This window comes from Rousettus aegyptiacus, unplaced genomic scaffold (assembly GCF_014176215.1).
Source record: "Rousettus aegyptiacus isolate mRouAeg1 unplaced genomic scaffold, mRouAeg1.p scaffold_m13_p_1, whole genome shotgun sequence".
NCBI lineage: Eukaryota > Metazoa > Chordata > Mammalia > Chiroptera > Pteropodidae > Rousettus > Rousettus aegyptiacus.
In genome coordinates, this window is record NW_023416284.1 from 121,173,758 (window position 1) to 121,199,881 (window position 26,124).

Here is a 26,124-nt window from a genome sequence, read left to right on the forward strand (position 1 = left end):
ACAGAGAAGGAGAAGGAGGAGGAGGGGGAGGAGGAGGAGGAGTAGGAGAAGGAGAAGGAGAAGGAGAAGGAGAAGGAGAAGGAGAAGGAGAAGGAGAAGGAGAAGGAGAAGGAGAAGGAGAAGGAGAAGGAGAAGGAGAAGGAGAAGGAGAAGAAGAGATCAATAATATAAATAATAGAATGACAATCACTATTTTTCTATTGACAATTATTTTAAATGTAAATGGATTTAATGTTCCAGTCAAAAGACATAGGGTGGCCAAATGGATAAGAAAACAAGATCTTTACATATGCTGCTTACAAGAGACTCACTTTAGATCAAAAAAACACAGACTGAAAGTAAAGGGATGGAAAAACATATTTTATAAAAATGGAGAAAAAAAAAAAAAGCTGAGGTAGCAACACTTATACCGGACAAAATAGACCTTAAAACAAAGGCTATAGCAAGAGACAAAAAAGGACTCAGTAATTTCACTTCTGAGTATTTATCCGAAGAAACCCAAAATACTATTTTGAAGGGACATGTGCATCCATATGCTCATTGTAGCAGTGCTTACCGTAGCCCAGATATGGGGGAGACATGGGTGTCCATTAATGAAGAAATGGATAAAGAAGAAATGGTGCCTATATACAATGGAATATTACTCAGCCATAAATTTTTTTTTTAAAGAATTAAAGCTTGCATATGCAACATGAGTGGACTTAGAGGGTATCGTGCTGAGTGGAATAAGTCAGACAGAGAAAGACAAGTGCCATATGATTTCACTTACATGTGGAATCTAAAGAACAAAATAAACAAACAAACAAAACAGAAACAAACTCACAGATACAGAGAACATTTTGAGGGTTGTCAGATGGGAGGTTATTGTGGGTGTGGGTGAAAAAAAGATTAAGAAGTACAAATTGGTAGTTACAAAATAGTCATGGGGATATAAAGTGTAGCATAGTGGATAATATTGTAATAACTATGTATGATGTCAGATGGGTACTAGAATTATTGGGGTAATCCCTTCATAAATTATATAAATATCTAATCACTATGTTGTATACCCGAAAGTAGTATAACATTGTATGCCACCTGCAATTTTAAAATTTTTTAATTGAAAATTACTTAAATAAATAAATAAAAAGTTAAAGGACAAGCAACATAAACAACAAAGGATAAGAATTAACAGTTCATTTAAATAAAAGAAGGAAAATAATGTAATCAAAAAATGGGCCAAGGATATAAACTGGTAATTCACCAAAGAAATAATAAAAACGGTTAAGATTTATATAAATTTGTATTCAACCTCACTTTAACAAAAGAAATCAAAATCAGTGAGTATACTTATACATAGCTGAAGGTCATTTTGCATAAACCATCACCCAAAGCTCTACTGTTGATATCCACCCAAGAGAGACACTTAAACCATATGCCCAAGGAACAAGGAAAAGGATTTTCATTTCAATGTTATTCGTAACAGTAAAAAATTCAAATCAACCTAACTTTAAAAAACAGGAATAGCCAAAACAAATTGTGTACCCTTTCTATGGAAGACTATGTTGCACTTCTCTAAAATGAAGTGGACCTATATGTATTGACATGAAAAAGTGCCTAAGCCAGATCATTAAGTGAAATAACATATATATCATTTGTGCTAAAATATATACACACATAGATATCTTTTCTACTCCACGGAGAAAAGTCTGTAAGCATATACATTATATTGTTAATAGTGACTATTTATGAGAGGACTGAGATAGGAGGCATTGGAGAGGGGAATAATCAAAGAGCATTTCAGTTTTATCTATTAAGTTTTAATTTTGTAATAAAAAAATTAATTTCTAAGGTAATCTTAAATTATTTTGAATTCATAAATTATTTTAATATGTCATATATGTGAAAGACAAGGGGTGAAATTACAATAAAGTACTGTCAGCAAAGCTGCTTTAAACTGGTAAAATCAATGAAATAACAGAGTTTATAAATCTAGGCTATTTATTCCTTTATTTAAGCAATTTCTATTCTACATTCATAGTACTAGAGAATCCAAAGAAACTGCAGGTCACACCATATCCTTTACTATCTAGTCTTAAAAAATGAGAGGTTTAAAAGAAAAGTAATCTTGGGTGGGGCTTTTTGTGTGTGTGGCTGTTTTAGGATGAAGTTTGAATTACCCACCCAGGATGCTATGACATATGTGCTCTTTAATTACTAATATGATTACTCTGGAAACAAGAGTCATCCTCTTAATGCAATTATAGCATTTGAATATTAGTTTAACAGAGTAGTCTTTATCAACTCTTAGTTCAATATTCATTGGGAGAAAATTTTTATAATTTAAGAAAGAATTATCTGTTTTAGAATTTTGATCCCCACATTGGCTGTTTTGTAATAGGGTGTTAAAGGACAAATTGAAATGTAAAAACTGTGAAGACTAAACATATAAACATTTATTTCTTGATAACCACAAATGGCCTATGATTAAAACAGAACCTGATAATTTAAGGAAAATTAACTTGTCTAAAGTGAGAACAGAGAATAATTCATGAATGTACTAATTTTTCTTTCTCCTTCCCCATTAATCTACATCGGTCTTTAGCTATGACATGTACAAACCAGTGGGAAAACATTAACTATGGTTAATGGACTGAATGGATTTATTTAAGAAGAAATATTTCAAGAACTAAAAGCATCAAATTATTTTCACAACACATATATTGGTCACAGAAACGTAATATAAAGTACATCATAAATCTTAACTTCCAAAAACCCATCTTGAGCCGCATAGAGATCGAAAGAAACAGCACATTTCAAATCCCAAAGTCTCTTAGCCATATTTTTACCTTTCCTTTCTTATCAGCTATTTCAATATTTTCCTACTTTTTAAAGTGAGGTCTATATTTTAGGGGCAGACTGTGGGCATGGTAGAGCATGGGACTTTTTCAGTCAGAGTTGGGACATGAAGTCAGGTCTAGCTGCTTTCAAACTGACAAAACTTGAGATCATGTGTTGTTTTCTTAACTTTATAGAGGGTCCCTACAGAAGGATTATTTCTGAATTTGCTTTGCTAACCCCAAAGTGCTTATGTATGATATAATAACATAAAAATATGTGTCAAATAAATGAATAATGAAAGCAGAATCCAAATGAAAATGACTAAATATCAATGGAATTTTAAGAAAAAGAAACCCCTTTATCGGTAATGGAAAAGTAATAAGTAGAAAGTTGATTTTTAAAATTAAAATGGAAGGACTGAGTTCATTATATTACACTTAAAAGAAAATAATGGAGCCTTTCTTGAAAGCCATTTCCATTTACAATAAACAAAAGCTGCACAGGATATAGACAGAAATCGAATCTTATCTACTTTCCCTACCTTAATACAACAGTTTCTAAGAGAAATTTTAATCGCCACGAGGGCCTTCAAATATGAAGGCGATTTAATTTCTGAAAGATCTCAATAAGGACAAGCAAAGGATTTATGTTCCTTTAACTTCCAGTGTGTAAGTTAAGAAAACAGTCGAAGAGCTTGAAGGAGTTGAAGAGTTTGAAGACTACTGTGAATAGCAGGACGACTAGAAGCTCTTCCAGGGACTGCACCAAATTTCCTGGGTTTTGGCCCCTATAAAGTTACCTGATTATACTGATGTCATTTTAATACACTTCCATTTGCTATTTCTAAAGGTGATTTAAACCCTCTTGCTTTTACTCCCTTTACTTAAGAGTATAAACTTTAGTTAGAAAGGAAAAAAATATTGGAATAGTTATAGAAAATAGAAAAGTAAAAATACAGCCGAAAGACTGAATTTGGCAGTATGCTATTTTTTTCAATCTCTATCTTTTGGAGTCTTAGATTGGTACCTTCCAGTGTACAGATATGATTGGTGACAACCCCGAATGTTTCTGAGTTAACTGCGAGACGAAGTGAATGGAAGGTCAGTTTTCCAGGTATATAGCACTGGCCAACAGGCCAAAGCCCCACGCTTGCTTTAGATATATTTATGGGATCACTATATTTATAACAATACTGGCATTTAGATCACACAACACCACGTAGCAAGTAGAAACATATCATCCTGTTCTTCTAAGTTCATCCAAATACTCACTAATTGCTATTCCTATCTTTTTAAGAACAACAGTATGTCCTTAGAACATTTTCATACCAATTTCATTACTTATTAATGAAGAATTTTATCTGATTTATTTACTGAATATTTAGAATAAACATATTTTCATCTAGGTTTTAATCTCAAAACAATATTCTTGAAATACTACAGCCACTGCAAGGAAGCTTACCAATTTGGTACTGAAAGAATTGCTTGGGTCTACAGCCATGCCACCCTGAACAAGGCCGATCCCATCTGATCTCAGAAGCTAAGCAGGGTCGGGCCTGGTTAGTACTTGGATGGGACACCACCTAGGAAGACCAGGTGTTGCAGGCATAAAAAATAAAATAAAATAAATAAAGGATTGTAAGTTGACAAGGTCCTTGCAATCCGTAAGGTCAACCAAGGGTTGCCTCGCCTAAAAAAAAAAAAGAAAAGAAAAGAAAGAAAGAATTGCTTGGTTTGTAGTTAATTTTAAGACAGTGTTTTTTTCTCACTAAGCCCAAAACAAAATTATTTTTTTCTTGGCAAAATATCAGTGACTGCCTTGGATATTTGTCCATGATAACAACTAAATCTTACATGAACTTCTTATTTGTTAAAATTTGTAGAAATGTCATATCATTTCGACAGTCAACAAAAAATAAAACATGAGTATCCCGGACTTAGTAAAAGGTAAAAACTGCTTTTGAAAAAGCCATAATATATTATAATTAACCAAACTTACCGAGAGAAAAATACAGCTGATCGCTACAGCAAATTATAAGTGTTAACATATATCTGGAGCCCATCATTCTGAATTTGTCGAAAAGAACTTGGCCACATTTTTATTCACAAAATGAAAATACTATAGAGGAGAAAAGAACTCCTCCAGGTAGTACTGTTCAAGTCAGAGCATTAGCCATATGACACTAGCGTATCTACAATAAGCCCACCTTTCCATTGATAGAATGGGTATAACTTCCATTTGCTTCATGAGAATATCAAGTAAATGACTGACAAATATAAAATACTAGAAAAGTTGTTACATATTAGTGAATTTCTTTCTGCACTTTCTAGAGGTAAGGTAGGTGGGAATCTGTCATGTTCTAAAATACTCAGTTCTTAACCACTTTCAGCGTAATCAGTCGAATTGAATCCAATATTTACTGAGTATCCACTCTATACAGTTTAGGCATATGTCAAAGTTGTAGGGAACACAAATGAGCTCCATCTCTGCCTTCCAGAGATTTCAATTAGATAGGAACGCAAAACAAAAAGGTGAAAATGAGCAAACAAACAAAAAGGTATAAAATCAAGCGTTAAATGGAAAATAATTATTTGTCGAAATGTATAGACCAAATAATAAGTGCCTTTAAGGAACAAAAGGAACAATGGAATCAGAAAGTCCCATTTACTATGAAGCAAAACATAAGGTATCTGGTTTTGTTTTTGTTTTTGTTTTTGTTTTTGTTTTAATAGCCTTCGAAAGACGAACAACATTTAAAGAGAGAGAAACACCGAAGAAGCTTTTTATTTGCTTTTTATTCAAGTTAGGTGCTCACCAAGACTGGGGCTTGCAAGTAAAATGGCACTTTAAGTCAAGTAGTTCTCAAGTCCTGCCAAGGGCCCACTGGAAACTTAAGTTGGAAATAGACATATTCAGTATTTAAATAAAATACCATTCTAAGGATGTAGTTGTTAAAATTAGAATATTCTGGTTATATTTAAAAGGAGATGAGAGTAAACTGGAAGAAAAGAAATTCCCTAACTTATTTCATTTCTCTTTCATGAGGATTTGAATACCAGCAAAAGAATTGAGCTACACCAGGAGTTCTCAACCAGAAGCAATTTCACTCTCAGGGGATATTTGGCATTGTCTAGAGACATTTTGGTTATCAGCAGCTTGGAGTGGGAGGTGCTACTGGTATCTAGTGGGTAGAGGCTAAGGGCACATAAGGATAAATATTCTATAATTCACAGGACAGGCCTGCATGACAAAGAATCATCCAGCACAAAACATCAATTGTGTTGAGGTTGAGAAACCCTGAGCTAGACCACAAGGGTAATCAATGGTGCGACTTCCTACCACAATTCATGCAGCAAAACTGGCTGAATTAGGTCAAAAATGATATTAAAGTTATAAAGGATGAAGTCATATAGAAATTCAAGTTTAGATAACAGCCTTCTTGTGTCAATCAAGTTATAATTCTGATATCCAAAAAAAAAAAAAAGAAAGAAAGAAAGAAAGAAAGACATTTTGGGACATTAAAAACAAATGTTTTTCCAAAAGTGTATAACCTAAATCTAATCTTGAGAAAACATCAGACAGATCCCAAATAAGGTCACATTCTGCAAAATAAATGACCTATAATCTTTAGAAGTGTCAAGGAAGGACTAGGAAAATGTTCCAGACTTAAATAAACTAAAGATACACAACTAAATGCAATGTGTGATTCTGAAATAAATCCTTTGGCCATAAAGGACATTGCCAGGAGAACTGGGACACTTGAATGGGTTCTGAGAATTAGATGGTAGTCATGTCTCAATGTTAATTTCCTAATCTTGATACTTATCATAGTCATGTCAAAGAATATCCTTGTTTGTAGGGAATGCACAATAAGAAACGGGGGATGAAGGCACATCAGGTTTGAAATTTGCTCTCCAATGGTTGGAGCCAAGGGAAGCCTCTGTACTGTACTTTTTACTTTTTGTAGGTTTATGATTGTTTCAAATTTTTAAATAAACTAAACAAATGCATTTTAGTGAAAGCAGAATGTCCAGGCATATACTAGCCAAGTAATGTTTTATTTAAAAATATAGAGACATTATATTTTATTTGGGACCGTATATACACAATTCCTATTAAATCTATATGACAACCTTTTAAATCTTTTATGAAAGAAGGTAGGCTATAAATATACACATATATACATAGAATTTTGGCATTCTGAACTCCAGAAAGTATCTTATTAAATTTTGAGTTTAAATGTAATATTTCTTTTTTATTTAGTCATGTTAACTCATCCATTAAGTCATTTTAAAATAACTTCAACTTTTTTTCTATTTAATATGATGCATACTTATTGTAGAAATTTAAAGTCACACATTTATCTTTCCAAAAAGAGATAACCATTGTTAATATTTGAACATAGTCTTTTAATTTTTCCAACAGAATCTTAAAGTAGATATTTTGTGTAATGTATGCTCGTTTCTAGCTTTTTGCTACAACAAAAATGCTGCACTCATATAGCTGTTATTAAACATATTCAGTTAAACAACCATACTATATTTAATGCCACCTCCCACTTCCTCAAGTGGTTATCATATTGTAATTAGTCATATGTCAGACCCAACAATCTTATGCCTTCAAAGATAGTCAGTGTATGCAAACAGAGAGAATGAAAGTAGGATCTCTCTCCTGCAAAGTGTGGGCCCCACTGAGATGCTAGTTCTTTTTATTTCCAGATCTATTTCAAGAGGTCTGCAATTGACATGGGGGCAATAGAGGAGATGTTCATTAAGTTCCCCAGAGGAGGCACAGGGCTTCCTCTTTCCTATTATATTCATTAGTTATTTAAAGAAGATAGTATCAGACAAAAGTTTAATTTTGTCTGATCTCTATTTTAAAATAAGTTTAATTTAAAAATCTCCCATGAAATGTATCTTAAGTATATATCAGTGTTATATGAATTGTAAATCACATGTGGTCTGGGCTGGTCAAAGCAAATAGTTCTAAAGAAGCAAGTGAAGAATTGATGTCACATGTGGTCTGGGCTGGTCAAAGCAAATAGTTCTAAAGAAGCAAGTGAAGAATTGATGTCACTGAGAGCAGTTAGCTTTCCACAAGAAAAATTTTATTTTATAACCTGAACTAATCATAAGGGAAATATGGTATAAAACAATGGATGGCTCAAAGCTAATTCAATTCCTCTCTTGAAATCAGCTTACTGTCCTTATTGTATTTATGGTGGAAGAACATCATCCATCAACCCACCATTCTCTACAAAAGACAGCCCAGCACATGTTAATTCTATAACATATTATTATATTATTATATATCGTATTGCATATAGCACTTGTAATATATAATATTACTATATTTAAAATAATAAAAATAATTTCCAAGGTTTAACAAATTAAAAATGGCTTTAAATATGGCTTACTTTTTTTGACTCTGATATATCCTTGTAGGTAATTTTTTCTATTTTATAGTGAATTCTGTATACAAATCAAAACTATCAAGTACTAGAAAATCCATAAAGTAAAAATTATTTCATGAGCTTCCATCCCGTTTTCTAAAACCTAGAGAGCTGAGTTTCAAATAAACCCAAATTTTAGATGAAAAGAAGTCAGATCATGTCTTAAGGAAAAATTCAAGAACAGCCTGATTATATCTATAAGATGGGAACATATACCATGCATTTATAAAACATTTAGCATAGTTTACGGTATGTTGGATACACTCAATAAAAGTAACTATTATTATTATTATTATTGTTGTTCTGTCATTTATTTTCTTTCTATAACCAGTAACCATAATGATTATATTAAAATTAATATTAATGCACTAATGATTGTTATAGTTGCATGATAGTTTATAGATTAAGTCATATTGGTGTCACTATTTCTAATTTGTCATTCCATTTAATTGGGCTGTAGGTAGAAAAATACGTAGACAATTGCTTCTGTAATTAGGTCACACACAGCATGGGAGGTTATATGTAACCTTCAGTTTGGTGTGAACCAAACTAAGCAAATAAATCAGCCACTATTAGTGAGGAAACTAAGTTAGGTAAAAGGAAGCAATTACATACCATCATTATATAGACTCTTTTCAAGAATATTTTAGAAAATGGTGTCCAATCCATTCCACATACATATTTTAAATCCACCTTTTATAACTCTCCTTTTGAATAAAGCACTTACAAAAAATTTCTGGAATTTAGTTCAAGATTTTATGTAGCCAAGATTCTGACCTTTTCTTAGTATATTAAACACCCTTTATAATCATTGTACTGATGACAAATTCTTCCAGTCCCTTAATGTAGTAGTCACTATTCCCTCTTAAGGCACCAAATTCCAGAACAGAAAAACAAATATGAAAAACAGAGAAGAGAGTCAAGTCAGACCATCTTCCTGTTCCTAAGCATCTGGTTTGACCCCCACATTGAGTGTAATTTGTACTTCAAATTCTGCTCTGTTGTACAACAATCTGGGAGAAAAGTAGGTCCTTCTTCCAAGGTGGCTATTTCTCAGAGAATGACTGGGGTTAACAGTTTTGATTGGAAATTGATAGTAAATCTTCATGCTGAAGGTAAATTATTGCTAACAAATTATTCCTTGTGAATAACAACTTTCTATATAACAGCAATAAAAATATCTTGATTGTGTAGCTTTCATGCATATTAATGTTGAAGAATGCTCTAGGACTGGCTGAAACAGAGGAAATAACAGAAAGAGGGTTATGAAAAGAAGAAATTAGAGAAAATGGGGAATAAGCACATAAAAGCATGTGAAGTTAATTAGAAAGCTTGATGTGAGGGAGGGGACATACTTCACATATCAAGGCCTGAGCCCAGATAGAAAGGGAAGGAGAAACAGAATTTCCATGATCATAGTGAAGTATGTAAGAAAGACTACAAGGGATAATATGAAGCAGGGACATGAGCATATCATCGGCTTGGCTGTTTAAAGAACAGAGCTACAAATGGACAGTGTGATGACCTCGTTAAATAATACATTGTGAGTTAAATTAGTTGGTCTAGCAATCGCCAAATAGAATTTGGAAACAAAGCACAGTCATTGCTATTATTCACACTTATATTCTAATTAACAGAATTCTATATAATGTTTGAGCTCACCCCTCTTTATCTGTGGGTATGAGAGAATAAAGGAAACTCATTTGTTTGTACTCCATATACTAAAAGGAGCACTTGGAAGAAAAACCAAAGTGATAAAGCACATTCTTTGCAGAGCCAAATGGCAAAAGATGATCTAGATGGCCAGCTTGGTTTAAAATGCTTAGTGCTTACCTTCACTCTGGGTAACCTTTCAAGAGTGGCTTCTTCCAAAAAAGAACTTCCCCAGAAGAAAGCACAAGAATGTTAGCACAGAAAGTTTGGGGTGAGATTTTACTCATCTCACTGCTCCCTACCATTCACAAAATGTTCCTGCTTTCAGACAAGTGAGAAGCATCTAGACTTCATACCCACCATGGACTACCCTCTTAAGATCTCTCATAAGACACATGCACACCACACACTACTCTATGAGCAGCCTTCCTCCATCCCCTAGAATAACAGACAGAATTGATGAGCTGCTTGTGCTCTGAAAGCCCAAAATCTAAAGGTGCCAGAGTCATGATAAGACAAAAATCATGAACTTTTATATAACAGGTATCTTGGGAAACCAAGACAGGTATTGTTCTGGGTTTTAGGGAGATAAGCAGCACAAAGTTGTGGCTTGTCTGTAAAGTCATATATCTGAATTAATAAGCTATATGACCTTGAGAAAGTCAAACTTCCTCTGTTTCAGTTTTCTTATCTCTCATTAAAAGGGGTTGGAGTCAAGCATCTATTCATATCTAAAAGTGTTATCATAAAACAATTTTTTTCACAATACTTTACGACCTTAACATGTTATTCAAAATATAAACTTTAGTCTCCTTTCCTGGATTAGTTTAACTGCTAATGACCCTGAGCAGTTTTATGAAGTAGTGATCAAATGCAAGGAATTCCTTGCTCCAGTGACCAATTTCATCTATCTGCCCTGTGGTCCTTCACCCTCATGATCCAGTCATAAATATATCCATTTTGGTTATCATATTAGGTTTTTATAATAAGGTCACTCAGGAAATACATTGCCGGTAAGACATACTTGGCATTTCAATGATTGTGGAGAATGGACTATGCAGACTTGTTTCAACAATTCTAATCAAGCAAGGTTCCCTCCCTCTAGGAAATCTTATCAAGCTACTGAGGAAGAAGTACATGGACTTTTCTTTTTAATAAGAGCCACTAGGTCTGCCAACCTTTTAGAAGTCAATAGACAATATTTGAAAACAATAGGAGGAAGAGAAAACAATGCATTCTCAAAAGCATCACGTGTGTTCGCCTCTTCTGTTTTTCAAAATGGAAGTGGCCTTATTTTTCCTCCAATTATAAAGATTTTTTTACTGCATATTGTTGAATTGCTCTTCAGGGAGCTTGTCCTAGCTGATTTTCCCACCAGTAGTCTGTAGTGTTCATTTCCTTACACCCTCCCCATACTGGGTATTGGAATTTTCCGTCTTTGTCAATATGATGATTGAAATAATAGTATCTTCTTTTAACTTGAATTTTTAATTATCAGTGAAGTTAGCTTTTCACTTGCTTATTACAAATTATTCATATCATTTGTCCATTTTTCTATTGTTGTCTTTTTTGCTTTACTCATTTAAAAAAGTTTCAGCTTTTACGAAGTCAATATTTTATAGTATCAAATATTTTAATCTTTTGTTTCACTATTTAAGAATATTTTTCCCACCCACTTATATATACTTTTTCTTCAAGTATTTCATTTTAATTTTTTTGCTCTTGTATTTTTGATATATCTAATATTTCGATGTAAGTTATGATGTAGAGATTTTTTTTCCAGTTATTTTGACCCCGATGATTGAAAAATCCACATTTTCTTTTTTGATTTGAAATGTCTCTTCTTCCTAATACTAAATTCTAATATGTAGGTGTCTATTTTTTTCTGGACTTTCTACTATTCTTCCTTGATCTCCTCATCTAATGTGAACTGATTCAGACACCATTATCAAAGTATTTCAATGAGTGTGGTTTTCAAAAGAGAAATGATCCCAAGTTGTATTTCAAAAATCTGGCTATTCACACAGGTTCTTTACTCTAGTAGCAATTAGGCACGTGAAGTGTTGAATGTGTGTGTGTGTGTGTGTGTGTGTGTGTGTGTGTGTTTAAGTGCACAAACTTACAAAAGTTCTAAAGCAAAAAATTTCACAGGAAGTATTTGTTAGCCCCTCTTAGACATAGTAAGAGTGGTCATTGTTTTGAAAGACTATTCAGAGTACGGGTAGTGATGAGGGTCAGGAATTTTCTACCCACAAGATGTATATTTGGCTGGCTCATTATGGTCACTACAGATTTAAGTATGACGAAAACATATGTCTATGGAGCATCTTCTTCATTGCATTACTTTTAAAAACATTAAAATTATCATGTAAGTGGAAAGAATGCAACTTATAAGCCCCACCCCCCATTTTTAAAGCTATATGGACTTGTTGCAACAAATCAGATATTAAAGCCTTTCAATCACATTCATTTCTGCTGTATTCTTTTAGACTTAGTTTGTCAGGCTCTATTTCAGTTGCAGCTTCTACAGTCCTCTTTTCCCACAGCAAGAGTCACTTCATCCCATCTATAATCTGTGAACCAGTCATTGACAACCTAAAACCAAATGAATGCTCCCACAATATCATTTACTCACTAGTCATGTAGCATTGAAATTGCCATTGTTTTTACCTGTAAGCTTTATTAATAAAGAGAATATTCACCGTTATATCCCAATGCCTAGTGACTGACAATATGAATCTCAATAAATATTTAATGAATAGGAGAATGCCAAATTCTAAATGTGAAGCAAGAGGGACACGTAGAGCTCTAGACCAATTCTCTCAAATTTTGCATCAGCTTAGTTGTTTTGACATTGCGTTACAATTTGGCATCTCACTGATAGTCTCTAGGACCGCCCCTCCTTTAGGACTACTCTGTCTCTGAATCCCACCTCCCTGCTCTCTTCCTTCATCCTGTTGACAGGCCTGCCCAAAGACAGATTCCTTGTCTATGTCAAAACACAGCTATGTTCCATCTGCCTGGCAAGACACCCCAGAACCTTATGTTAAATTCTCAGATGCCAGCCACTAACCTGAACCACTCTTTGTCATCTAATGTCAAATTATTTGTCATCTAATGTCAAATCAGTACCAGTCCAGCCCTTCTTCCGTCTACTTGAATGGGTCTTGCCTGATTGAGCCCAGCACATGTCCTTCAAGATGAGCAGACTGAGCGGATTTCACTCTATAATCAGTTGCTTTCACTCAGCCCAAATCCTTTTAAGTTCTCACACAAGAGTAATTGAAGTCCGGGTCCTATAAAAATGTCTGGGAACAGAAATCGAAATAATAATCCAGATATAAATCAAATTGTAGGATTTTAACCATACATTCACACTATGTGGAAAAACTAGAGCTCTGTTTTTTCTCTAATCTTTCTCTCAAAAGGACAAAATTCTTTACTTTCCGAGAAACCACAAGTCACTTTCATCTGGTTTTCCCCCTTGTACTCTCCTCTGTTTGAGCTCAGCATTTCACATGTTCATTTTGGTGAGATTCCATCATACTACATCACCAGGAACACATGTGTTCCACTGGGACTCTATTCCCTGGAAGATGTGAATGGTGATGTAAATAACAGCATCATTGGAATTTGGAGGAAGTGAGGCCTGAAAGAAAGTGAAATAAGGCAAAATCAAGCAACTATAATCAATATTTCCCATTTGGGTAATGTGGGTAGTATTGATGCTGATAGGGAACTTCAATGGTATTCATCAGCTGGAGCTGTCAGCAGACACATTAATTAAACGGCAGCTGTTGCTTTACCACTTGTAGGGGAGTGGAGCAATCCTAACTCCAAAATAGATTTCCGAGGATGAGAACATTTCCAGCCAATAAACCACAATAAGAGCCTGAATGTATTTTTTTCATGAGTTTTACAGCTCATGAGTGAAAAGATGAGGGGCAAATATTTTGCAATTAGACTTGTGTCTATAGTTACGTTTTATACCACTCTATTTAAAGTGAGAGTTCTAATTATCTATTGGAAATACTATATCATGCCAATCATAGCTACAGAGTCCAGCTTCCATTCACTTATACATTAATTATTCTCTAATACTCTAGCAAACATTTAAAATGTTTGTTGGTTTTTAATTTGTACTGCTATAAAAGCAATATGCGACCACTAAAGGTTTAAAGAATAGTGAGAAGTAGAGGAATAATCACCCATGGTCGCTGGTTATTATTCTCATATTTATTTTCATAAAATTGTGTTCAGTCAAATCAGTGGAAACTGGTCAACAGTGTTTACCTTCTCAATTCCAAGACATTTAATGCAGTCAATTTAACAAACATTTATTGACGCTTGTTTTGAGCAATGCAATTTTTAAAATAGTCCCAAATTATACCAGACTCTATCATGTTTAATTTTAAATTTACATATAAATATTTATTATAAAATAATTATAATAATCTCTCAGTTTTTGTTTAGTTTCTATTGCTACAGTATTTGCCGTCGGTGATTTTTATCTTGCTAAATTTCATTAAACCAGACACTGTGTATAGATTTTTGCCTAAGTGTGGAAAAGCCTGCACTATAAAATTTCAAACTTACAGAATCAACTAGAAAATTAATTCCATACATGCTATCTAAAAATGTAGACCTTAAAAGGTCTTCAGAGTACATTGACCTGCTGGCCAGTCAATTCCATGGGACTGATCAGCTTGCTTCCAACACACCTGCGACTTAAGGAGAAGCAAAATGATTAATCCCTTCCTGCTGTTATTATGATCATGAGAAGTTAGGGGGTGGTATGAAAGTCCAGACAGGGGGATCCCAGAGAAAATAGTGAACACAGCCAAACTCACGGAACTAGGGGAAAAGTCAAGGGCCTAAATAGGAGAGTAGAGTTTGCAGTTAAAATTTTCACGAAAAAGTAAGAAGAATATGTGCTCCTAAGGAAGGCAGAAAATATTAAATTGGTCAACAAGGGGAAAGATAAACAAGACATAAGAAACAAAGTCCCTAAGAAAATGAAGCATCTTGAGACAGTCTCTAAGAGAATGGATTGCCTCCAATTGGTCCTCTTATTCAGAAAATAGAGAAGAGGGCAAGGACCCAATTTCTAGTCAAGCAGATAACCTAGTTAGTGGGAACCCAGAGCACCAAAGCCAGCTGCCACGAGATTCTTGATGCTGAAGCAGGGAAGTAGGTGCCATTCAACACCTTATATTCTCAGAACTGGCTCCTGAATAGCAGAGTGATTAAGAGATTATGAGCACCAGTTGATAGTCCAATTGCCTGAACTCAAATCCCAGATCTGCCACCTGCTTATTGGGGGGCCATAGACGATTCTCTCAGTCTACTTATCCGTAAGATGTATAGTATACGAATATCTGCCTAATGGGGTTTTTAGTACCTAATACTTAGAAAGCACTCATTAAATCTTAGCAACTTTGTTGTTTATTATGATCATATGATAGAAAGGGCAATAGCCTAAGATATGAGGACTTTGTACCTTTAGCCAAGTGACTTCTCTTCCCTCTTCTTAGTATTATTTTCTTTAAAATGATGAGATTATACTAGATAATTGATTCCTACCCTGGATGCACATTAAAATCACATAAAAGCTTCTAAAATAGACAAGTACTTGGGCACCTACTCAGGCCAACTTGAATCAGAACTTCTGGGGCACAGCTTGGGCATCTGCATTTTTAAAGCATATGAGGTGATTCCGATGCATAGAAAGTGTTGAGAACCACAAGACTAGATGATTTTAGAGCCCTAAGTGAGCTCAGAGTCTAGAGGTTTCTACTCTCTTGGTTTCCTGCTGGGCATGGGTGGCTCCAAGAGTGAAGCTGTATGATTGTTGAGAGTGTGAGACTCAGAGCCTCTGTTCCTCCTTGAAATCAGACCAGGTGCAGAGGTGCTAAGAGAATGAGGAGCTCTTACAGAATATCTTAGATATCCCCTGGATGAATATGACAAACCATTATTATCTTCCATTTAAGAAGCGTTAGCTAGATTCATTCAGTTTTGTTGCCAAAAGCAATTTAGAATAAGTAAATGAGAACAACCTATACTGCCAGAGCCAACCAATCAAGCCCTTTGTCTCCAAAAAATAGAATACTAATTCTTTCTCTCCTCTATACCTTTTTATGTGAAGATGGGAGAGGACAAAAAGGAAATTCTGAGTTTGTTGTGAAAAATATCAGGAAAGATCATGTGAATAAAACAGAGGGCCTTGATGAAATATAACACATCAATACCTTTATTTTGGATTAAATAGGTCCATACCACAAAGCGAAGAGTATATTTGTTTCAGGAAAACATTTAGCCTGTCAGGTAAATAGTAGTATAAGTCCTGTGCATTGACCAATAATGAGTGTGTAAAGTGCGTTGTGGGGGTTAGGGTATGCTAGTATAGTTGTGACAATATACTGTTAACAATTCATAGAATAGAGTTTCTGAGAGGGTGGGGATTCATTCTGTTATGTGTTCACTTCACATGAAACATTCATCTTCCTGCAACATTCAATTTCACCACCTGAGATATTTGACACACTGGAAAGGTAGAGAATTTATGGAAACAGCAAAGCATTGTCTGCTCCATCAAAATTTTATTAGAACTACTCTCCTTTTACTTCAGACCACTGCAAATGTTAAATATAAATAGAAACTCAAAAATTCCAATTATATTCAAATAGTTAGACATTTAGCATCATTAAAGGTATCTCTTGTTTAATAAAGATAAAATAAATAAAATATCCAATAAAATATCTCATGTCATTGCTCCACAGCAATAAACCACTGGCCGAAAAGTATCAGGTAATTTTCCTTAAACTGTAGCAAGCAAGCTTTCTGGGTTTTTTTTTTTTTTTCTTTTTTTGAAGGAACAACATGCTGCCAGACTGACAACTCACTACCTGAACAAAGTTACTGAGAGTCAATAAGAGCTCTTATATGGAATGAGACCTTCTGTCTCCTTCCTCACTGCTTCCTCCAACCAATATACACATACTACCAAAGGCTACTTCAAGAAATACTGCTACCAACAGCTGAAATAAGAATTTAGTAGGATTCCCTCTTGAACCTACTGAAAAAACTGAATGCTTATGAATAAGGCAGAGATCTGCAGAACATTTCAAATGTTACGATGGAAGGTGAGGTTCTGAGCTGTCAACAGAAGCAACAACAAACCAAAACTCTAAGGTATCAAAGGGTCTGGCTGCAAGACTAGCCGTAATAACACAAAAATTCAACTGTCCCATAACATTATCTCCCAGGGAATTAATGCAGAAACCAGGAACCACATTGCCCTATCAGTAACTGGAAGAATAGCCTCATGCAATCCAGTGCCCCAGGCATGAGCTCTTTCTGAGTTGCTAAACTCCACTGACCACTGAAGCTTCTGGTTCCAGAAGAGCCTTAATTAGCCTTGAATCTCTTTGTTCTTTACTCTTAGTGAATCTTTTCAGACTAAAGGGGAAACTGACCCCCTAAAGTGTTACATTCTACTCTTTTCACTAAAACATCTCACAGTCATCTTCCTTGAACAACTAGCTACAAGAAAGTGGTTGAAAATATGGGCTAAATAAGGTCAAGTTGCCTGAGTCTGAATTTCAAATCTACCATGGGGTAAATACTTACCATCTATAAGACTCATTTTACTAATACATAAAACAGAGGTAAAAATAGTGCCTAAGATGGTTGTTATGAGAAGTAAATAAAATCATTCATGTAAAGTGCTTGGCATAACCTCTACAGAACAACCTCTAGTATATTTATCATAATTTATTTGTATAAAATAAGTATATATAGCTATATAATATATGTATTATATAGATAATATCTTATATGTAGTTATTATTAGTAGTATTATATTATTATTTATTATATCATTACATAAGAATTGGACCTGAGATGTCCCAGGCATTAGTCAGAGCATATGGTATGCTGGGCAATGATCTATGGAATAAGCAGAATATAGAAGGTGGAGATATGTTACCCACAGTTGAGGGATCCCTGAGGAGTAAATTCTACCAAAGCAGCTGGCTTCCTTAAGGAACAAAGAAACAACAGGCTGTGACCAAAGCAGTTGGTTTGGTGGTGGCCAAACCAAAAGATGATATCAAGACAGCATGTGAAAGTAAGCTCATGTGTAAGGCCCCTCCCTCATCCAAATCCCAGGCTGCTCTTCATGCATGCGTCACTTACTAAACAGTTAATGAAACACAAAGAGACTTGAATACCTCCAGTGTCACATTTCAAGACTTATAGAATGATGAGGAAAACTCTGAGCTGGCAAAACTCTTCCTGGCTCTCCCTGACAAGCAGACCATCTTTGTTTTCCATTAGTGTGTGTTGTCGTCACAGTAACTGCAAGGCTCCAAATACAGGCCCAGAGTGTCATTTCCTCATGTACTTAGGCTGCCACACTGAAATAGCATTATGAACTCAGCAATGCTTCTTTCTTTCCTGTTGTGCTGTGGTACCTCAGTCAAAGAAGCAGGCCCTAAAATGAGTTACTTAAGACATAAGTATATTAAAGAGATACAAGGAAAAATAAAATCTATTTATCCATATTACTTTATAGCCTGACTTGTGTGTGACTTTGTTTTTGCAAAGCTCTTTTAGATAAACAAGGCTAGTTGGCAACTTGACTATCTTGATGATGTCAACAGTCCACTGTTTTCAATCGAATTGTAGTTTGGCTTTAAATCTTAAGCTAATCATTTTTTAAAGAATGCATTTGGCTAACGCTGATATGTCCATTGCATGGCTTCCTTACACCTTTCCTTACAAAGATAAGCAGCAAATAATTCATTTTTTTAAAGTAATTTCAGAAGACTACAGTTATAATTATTTGCAAGAGCAAAAAAGACTGTTTTCAAGCGTAGACATATAAGGTCCTTGGCTAGTGAAGCAACAATTATCATTTTCATCTGTTTTGGTAAAGGAGGTAGGTGACAGCATTTAACCAAGAGAGAAAGCAAAAACAGAAATCCCTAAACTTTCAGGACTCAACCAAAGTCAGATCACTTGAAATAAATTCTGCATTCATTTTAAAAATTCTTTTTAGTCGTTCACAGATCTCAGAAACACATCAATCACTCAATATTATGTACATTGATATTATTTCCCCAAAAGAAAAAGCAACGCCAACCTTCTTTTGACTTTTCAGTGCTGCTGTGGCTTAAATAAAGCTTTCAGGGACTGGGGTCCTGGTTAACATTGTGTTTCTTCATCTCTCTGCTGGGACTTTCTCAAGTTCTGCAATCAGCTGGTTAACAGCCAAAGAGAGCTGCTCCACTCATGTTTGACTTTCCTCATTCTAAGTTCTTCTACAACTCACTGCATGGCCTTTGAAATTAAACTGCCTCAGCTCTGCCACAAGGAGCTGCCTTTTCCCTTCTCTGATTAACTAAAGAATAGGACTGATCATTTAAGGAAGAAAAAGAACATAATCCATATATTTTCCTAAAGTTCCTATATTATTTGCTCTAGAACCTTTATAATGTATTTTGTAAAGCCAAGAAAAATTCTTTCCTTATTTTCTTTTCTTTCCTTCCTTCCTTCCTTCCTTCCTTCCTTCCTTCCTTCCTTCCTTCCTTCCTTCCTTCCTTCCTTCCTTCTTTCCTTCTTTCCTTCCTTCCTTCCTTTCTTCTCTCCTTTCTACAAGATTTTCATTAGAGAACGACAATTATAAAACTCAGTTTGCCGTATCTTTTAGAAACTCGTTCTTTCAATTGAGAAAAATAAAACAAAATCAAGACATGTAAGCCGTAACTACCCTGCATAAGATTTGTTGGCACTAAAGCTACTAAGAAACTTCCCCGCTTACAATGTTTCATATATTTTTGTTAAATTAAATATACAGAATAGTAATCACCCCATAATATACACACACATATTTATGATATATCACTATTTTTGTTTGTCTTGGAACATACTTTCTTGTCATATTTAAGAAAAATGAATAGGATTAAGGGCAATGAATAGCAAGAATTCATTTCTACTTGGTAAGGTTGAAGCTAGCATGAGATGACCTTTTTTGGTCTTTTCCTTTTTATCTGTTACTAGGTTAGTAAAACAAAACAAAACATCTAAGAGAAGAAATAAAGAATGATAAATTTAATAATATATCCCTCCACGGAGGAAGAAGTTTCTTTTGCCATCCATACATTACCCAGTGTAGTCAGTTATAAAAGAGACACCCAAGCACTATACATAAACATACTTTATCTACAAGTACAAATATAGAAACCATATATTAGTCTATGCTATGGATGATTTCTTAGCCTTTTTAGTAATGATTCTATAAGACAGCAGACTGCCGAGTGAGAAGGGAGAGTTTAAAACATAAATTCCATACCAAATTATTGGCTGGCATTCAAACTATGTCTGCTTAGAGTACCCAGCAGCAAAGTATGTCCCAAACAGTTTAAGCAATACTTTCTTCTGTTTAAGCAATACATTCTTCTGCTTTTTCTATGATCTATAAACTTGAGTTCACAGACTATCTGTAACCAAGAATTTATGTGCAACAAAGATTAAAATAAACATATAACTACATTTAAGGTGTGATAACAAAGCAAAAATCACTTAAATTTATTGAAAAGTCTATGAGGCAACTATGTGTTCATTTAATCTTCAAAATAACTCCATGAAGAAGATAGTATTATTATCCTCATTTTATAGATGAAGAAACTGAGGCACAGAGAGTCATTTGCCTAGGATCACAGTGAGTTGAAATATGAACCCAGGCCATTTGGTGTGCCTGTGCTACTAGCCTTTCTAGCCTCCTCTTCCATACCAATAAACATGTCCTTAAATCCACAACTCAGATTTAAGGAAACAAAATATATTTTATCAGTATATCTTTTATCCTATTGCTGTATATAATAAATGTATAAACAAACATGTTGCATGCTTTTAATGTCATTTCCTAACAAGTTGTTATCAATCTTTTTTCTCTTACATTTTTCTGCTAAAATAGATCTCAAACTTGGGCTCTCACTTCCCATGATGCTGTTTTTCTAAAACCTACATGTTTAGAGAAATAAGATGAGACAAATGAGTGAAAATATGATAAATAAACTGTATAATCCTATTTCTTAGGGTACTTGTTTTATGAAGAAATGTTCATCTTCCAGAAAAAAAAAATAGCATTAGTTTAGATGTATATTTTACCAGAAAGTTCTGCTTCTAAGGAATAAGTAAAAATTATAACCACAGGGAAACCACTGCTAAATGAACATATTAAATATTTCACTAATTTTATTAGAAAAATCCCATAGTAATTCTTGCTGAACACCCATTTAGAAGAATAATTTTAACCTCCTTGGCCATCTTAAAATATAAAGATAAGGCTTTTCTTTTGATAAACAAAAAAAATGCTTCAAAATCATGGTTCATATTTGATCTTACACAGTAAGGCTATAAGCTTCATAAGTGATTAAAAAAGAAACTAAGAAATGTCTCTTTTTTATATATATCTAGGGGGAAAAAAGGATCATAACATCATGTTTAAATATTTTAATATTCAAAGCCAGATTCTAATCCATGATGATCAATAAATAGAAGGAGCCCTAATTTAAATGAATATATCGTACCAAAGGTAACTGTATATAGAATCTGGTACCAAAAAATAACAAAAATATATGCACTTATAGCATTTACGGGTTTTAGTGCATACATAAGATATACATATAATCTTTATAGATCTCCCTTCTATTTCATTCTCGAGAAGGTAAATCATCTCCACAATTGGGTACATGAGTATAATTACAATTACTTGTAATTTTTCTGTACATGGGAAAACTAGGAAGAGTTTCCTTACGAAAGTTTTGAGATAAAAAGCTATTAACTGGTCTACAGCCATACTACCCTGAACAAGCCTGATCCCATCTGATCCTGGAAGCTAAGCAGAGTCAGGCCTGGTTAGAATTTGGATGGGAGACCACCTAGCAAGACAAGGTGCTGTCAGCATAAAAAATAAAATAAAATAATAAGAGATTGTAAGCTTGGTAAGGTCCTTGCAATCTGTGAGATCAACCATGGGTTGCCTCACCTAAAAAAATTAAAAAATAAAGCTATTAACTGTACTTAAAACTGCTTTTCTTGATTTTGTACTTATCTACCCTTTCTCACATATTCATCATTAGAAATCTGGAGCCAAAAATTTAATAGGACATCCACAGTTTGCATGGGCCTGAAAAGGTCTAAAGCCAAGCAGTGCTTAAGACAATGCTTTGTACCTTTATCATTTTTATTAAAATATTCTGAATTTAAAATGGGAAACTCTGTTCCAAAGTACTCTAATTTTAACAGAGCATCCAACTGTCTAAACTAAGAGGGAATCATTTCTAAAAGGAATGATCTGGGAAATCATTGTGAAAGTAGAAGATACTGATCTGGGTTCTAAAAAGTAAACACAGTGTCTACAGGAAAGGGAATGAAAGGTGTTCCAGGTGTGGGGAGGAAAACGGGCAGGGATGGAACACTGAAATGTGCTCTGTGTATGTGTTTGGAGAATGGCCCAAAATCTGAAAAAATCTGAAGCAAAGGAATGGACACTTGCTGTTGAATAGTGAGAGCCGAGACTGGAAAAGTTAAGTATGTGCCAGATGATGGAAGGTTTTCAAAATACCCAGCCTAGGTGTTTGGCAGCAACTACAAGTCCCAGAAGATAACCGAAGAGTAGGAAGACAGACATAGCAGTGCTTTAGGAAAATTAACCCATGGTCATGGGCAAAATGGTTTGGATGGCAATGAGGGGGAGGTGGGGAGCAGTATTGTTACAATCCAGACTGAAGGTGAAGGGAATGGCCTTAGTGTGGTAGAAGACATGGTAATGGAATCTAACAACTCTGATGGTAAAGGAGAAAAGGAGGATTCCAAAATAACACAGAAATGTGAACTTAAATGAACAGAACAGAATCTGTATGGCTTATGTAGAGTCTTATTGTTCGTATACTAGAGGAAACCACATGGTTTAACCTGAGCTATTTTTGATTCTCAGTGGTAAACTTACAGCCATAAAGACAATGATATTCAAAATTTCGATTCATCAGAAAACATGGCTTTCGCGCAGAGCCAAATGCTGCACTGGGTTATCTACACACTGTTCCACTGACTCCCAAAGAAATTACATGCCTAAAACTAATGGTAAATTTTGGCCTTACATGTACATTTGCAAGCCAACAATGTGACCCTTCCTAAGATAAAAACAAGAAAAATGTAAAGCATTTAACTCTGACTTTTCAAAACTCTAGAAGATATTTCATCTCCACTAAAGCATCAGGAGTTTCATTCTCTGACACCCATGGTTATCCAAGCGCGGTTTACAATATTACTTGTATACATTAATTATATTTAATTAGCTTCATTCACTTTTTAAACTAATTATATAATCAGACTTATGAAATATAATACATACTGACAATACATATGATTTTATTTTCCTGAACATATGATATATAAGCTTTAATTAGCTTTTCTTAAAATAGGAACATTTACTGAAAGGGTTGATATATTTTTTTGTCAACAATTTGTTCAAAACTGACTTTGGGTAAATTCTTTATTTGGAAAAATAGACTCAAATAATTCCTTTTAAAATGTTCATCTGTGTCTTCTTTAATGTCATCCTTAGATTAGGACATTCATTCAAATTATCACGTTCATTTAAAGGAACAAACTTCGTATACAAATCCAGCACAACTACAGACACCAGGTGTAAACACTAACCACATCGCCAATGTACAGCCATAACTTTTGTCAGATTGAAAGTGAAATTAATAACTAAGCAATTCTGAGAAAAGTGCATTGCAATTCATGGAAGGTGAGACAATATACCAACAGATGAAAGCAGGATTTCCTTCATACCATAGTAAACACCCTCACACACAAATACATGCAATTTAAGAAAGGATTTTTTGTAATAATTTTAATTTTAGTTTTAAAAATCAGAACCTGTTTTATCTATATACAAGCAATTGCTCAATTTAAAAACATACACACATACACACAAAATGACATTCTCCTGAATAGTTTGTATTCAACAACTGCAAAGGTAATGAGCTAATACCAGGCATATTTTGTGCTTAGTCAGAAGCATTTGGGGTGACTGTAAAGTAATGAGGTCAGAACCAGCACGAGGTGTACCAGTGTAATCAGAGAATCAGGCAAAGGGAAAGCATATAGCAGCAAGTCAAAAGTACAGCAATACAAACACTGTGTGGGACTTTCCTCCCACTTACCACACAGGCTGCTCAGCTAGTTTCAATAAATGAGTTATTTTGCTTCTGGGGAAATATTCCTTCCATTGGTTAGCCATCCTAACTGTGAAAGGAGCTGTGAAATTGTCCTTTGTCATATTTGTTACCTGCCGAAGAATGATAACTTGGCAGAAATACTTTGATGGCTATTAAAACATCATAACAATCTTCGTGTTTAAAACAGAATCAGTATAATTCGGAGAAAGACATGATGGTTCCGATTCTTTCAAAATAATTCACAATTATTATCATAATTCCTAAGTGTGTTATCAGAGTGGAACAGTAAGAATCAAAGGAAACAGACAACACAGTATCGGAGAGAGCTCTCTTCTTGTGGAAGCAGAAATTTCTTAAAAGAGTAAGTAGCTATTTATTTTGGTCTTACCTGACAGCAGCTTGTTTAACCAAGGGTATGTCCTTTATGGGGTAGTTTATCCTTTGAAGAACCCAGTGGCTTGTCCCACAGCCCAAGAGAGATTGGAGTCTTGGAAAACTATCCAGCCCAAAAGAATACAGAGGAAAAAGCTTTTCCCACTTTCTTTCCTAGGACTAGCCAATAGCTGAAGTCATGCAGGAAACTGACTGGAGAGAAGGGGAAAGCAGCTTCTTCTCCCTGAAATCCCGATCAGCAGAAACTGGAGGCTGTTGTCTATCTCCCACCCAGCCAGACTTTTGTTTAAAAGTTTTTTCAACTGTTGCTAGGTGTTGTTGGGTTCTGAGATTAGGTTTCTCGTCTTCTGCTCCCTTCACAACACCGTCAGAGCAATGACTTTGTTGAGGAGCTGGCTTGCGCGTGCTATATTTAACCAGTGTTCTCAGCAAGTCAAGCCTGTCAACAGCTGAGAAGTTTGGAGCCGGCTCTCCTCAGTTCCTCGGCAGCTGGGTTATCAGTGGATATAGCTCTGCTCACTCTGTAAAAGATTGCAGGGAAATCGGCAGTCCCTTTTAAGGACTTCTGTTCATTCCACAGAGGTAATTATTATTTGAAGTGCTTAAATACAGATTGTGATTTGGGAGTTAGGTTTTAAAATCTGAAAAGAAAGAGCAGCAGTTGTCTTGAGCAGAGCATTTTACTGATGTAATATTTTTCTCAATTAGACTTTCTCGGATAAATGTTCTTAAATAAAAAGGCTTTTTAAAATGTATAACAAGTGCTGGGAAAATTTACAGTGAGAGGTCATTGCCAGACAGTTTTTTATATTGATGTGGTATAGTCCTAGTTAGATGCCTTACTCAGTCATGTCAGACTTTACCAGCTTGTGTACCTGTATTCTATTAATGTAAGGTTACCATAAAGGAATGTCTATAACATTGATTTTGAAAGGAGTAAAGAAGGAAAATCTTAGCATTCTCACTCAGGTCATTCATTCAAAGAAAGACATGGAGAACACTCCAGGAAAACCATGACTTCAGACACCTCTGATTTTGACAGCCTTGCTTCATCATTAACCCTTCAGTCTCCAAAACAAGAGAAGGGTCATTTCTACCCCAAACCCCAGCATGAAGACTGTCCCAAGATATTTTATTAGCTTTATTCTATATAATAAAATAGTATGAATCTGCCAAGATTAAGATTCATGAAAAAAATATATGTTTAGTCCTTGGAACTGTCTTACTAATTACTTATGTGAAATTAACAGTAAGAGGAACTGAAAGAGATCCTTTCGGCCACAGGTAAAGTAAGAAGGGGCACACACACGCGCGCGTGCACACACACTGATATTGATTAACACACTAGACGGCTAGACTGTTGCTCTGACAAAAATCTCCCAACACCATTATAAAGGTGACCCTCCCTTCCTGGGATCAATTTATCAGTTTAAAGATAACCCTTTTTTGACATGCAAACTGAGGTCAGACCAAGGAGACACTTAAAGACTTGAATTTAACATTTTAAGTGTTGCATGTGTGCAATGAGTGGTTCGTGTGCTGGATAAC

General features: G+C 34.8%; 1 protein-coding gene and 1 pseudogene across 3 annotated transcripts in view; one reads left to right on the top strand and one right to left on the bottom strand.

The window, feature by feature from the left end:
- FILIP1 (filamin A interacting protein 1) overlaps nucleotides 1–25,115 on the bottom strand; it is a 190,861-nt gene extending 165,746 nt beyond the window's left edge. For 2 of the 3 annotated variants that reach the window (XM_016141687.2, XM_016141686.2), the window contains exon 1: nucleotides 24,572–25,115. The gene's annotated coding sequence lies outside the window, so the exon portion shown is untranslated. The remainder of the gene's footprint in view (nucleotides 1–24,571) is intronic. The other variant, XM_016141688.2, reaches the window with a different exon arrangement.
- Nucleotides 4,309–4,427, top strand: LOC118605938 (annotated as a pseudogene).
- Nucleotides 25,116–26,124: the final 1,009 nt, after the last annotated feature.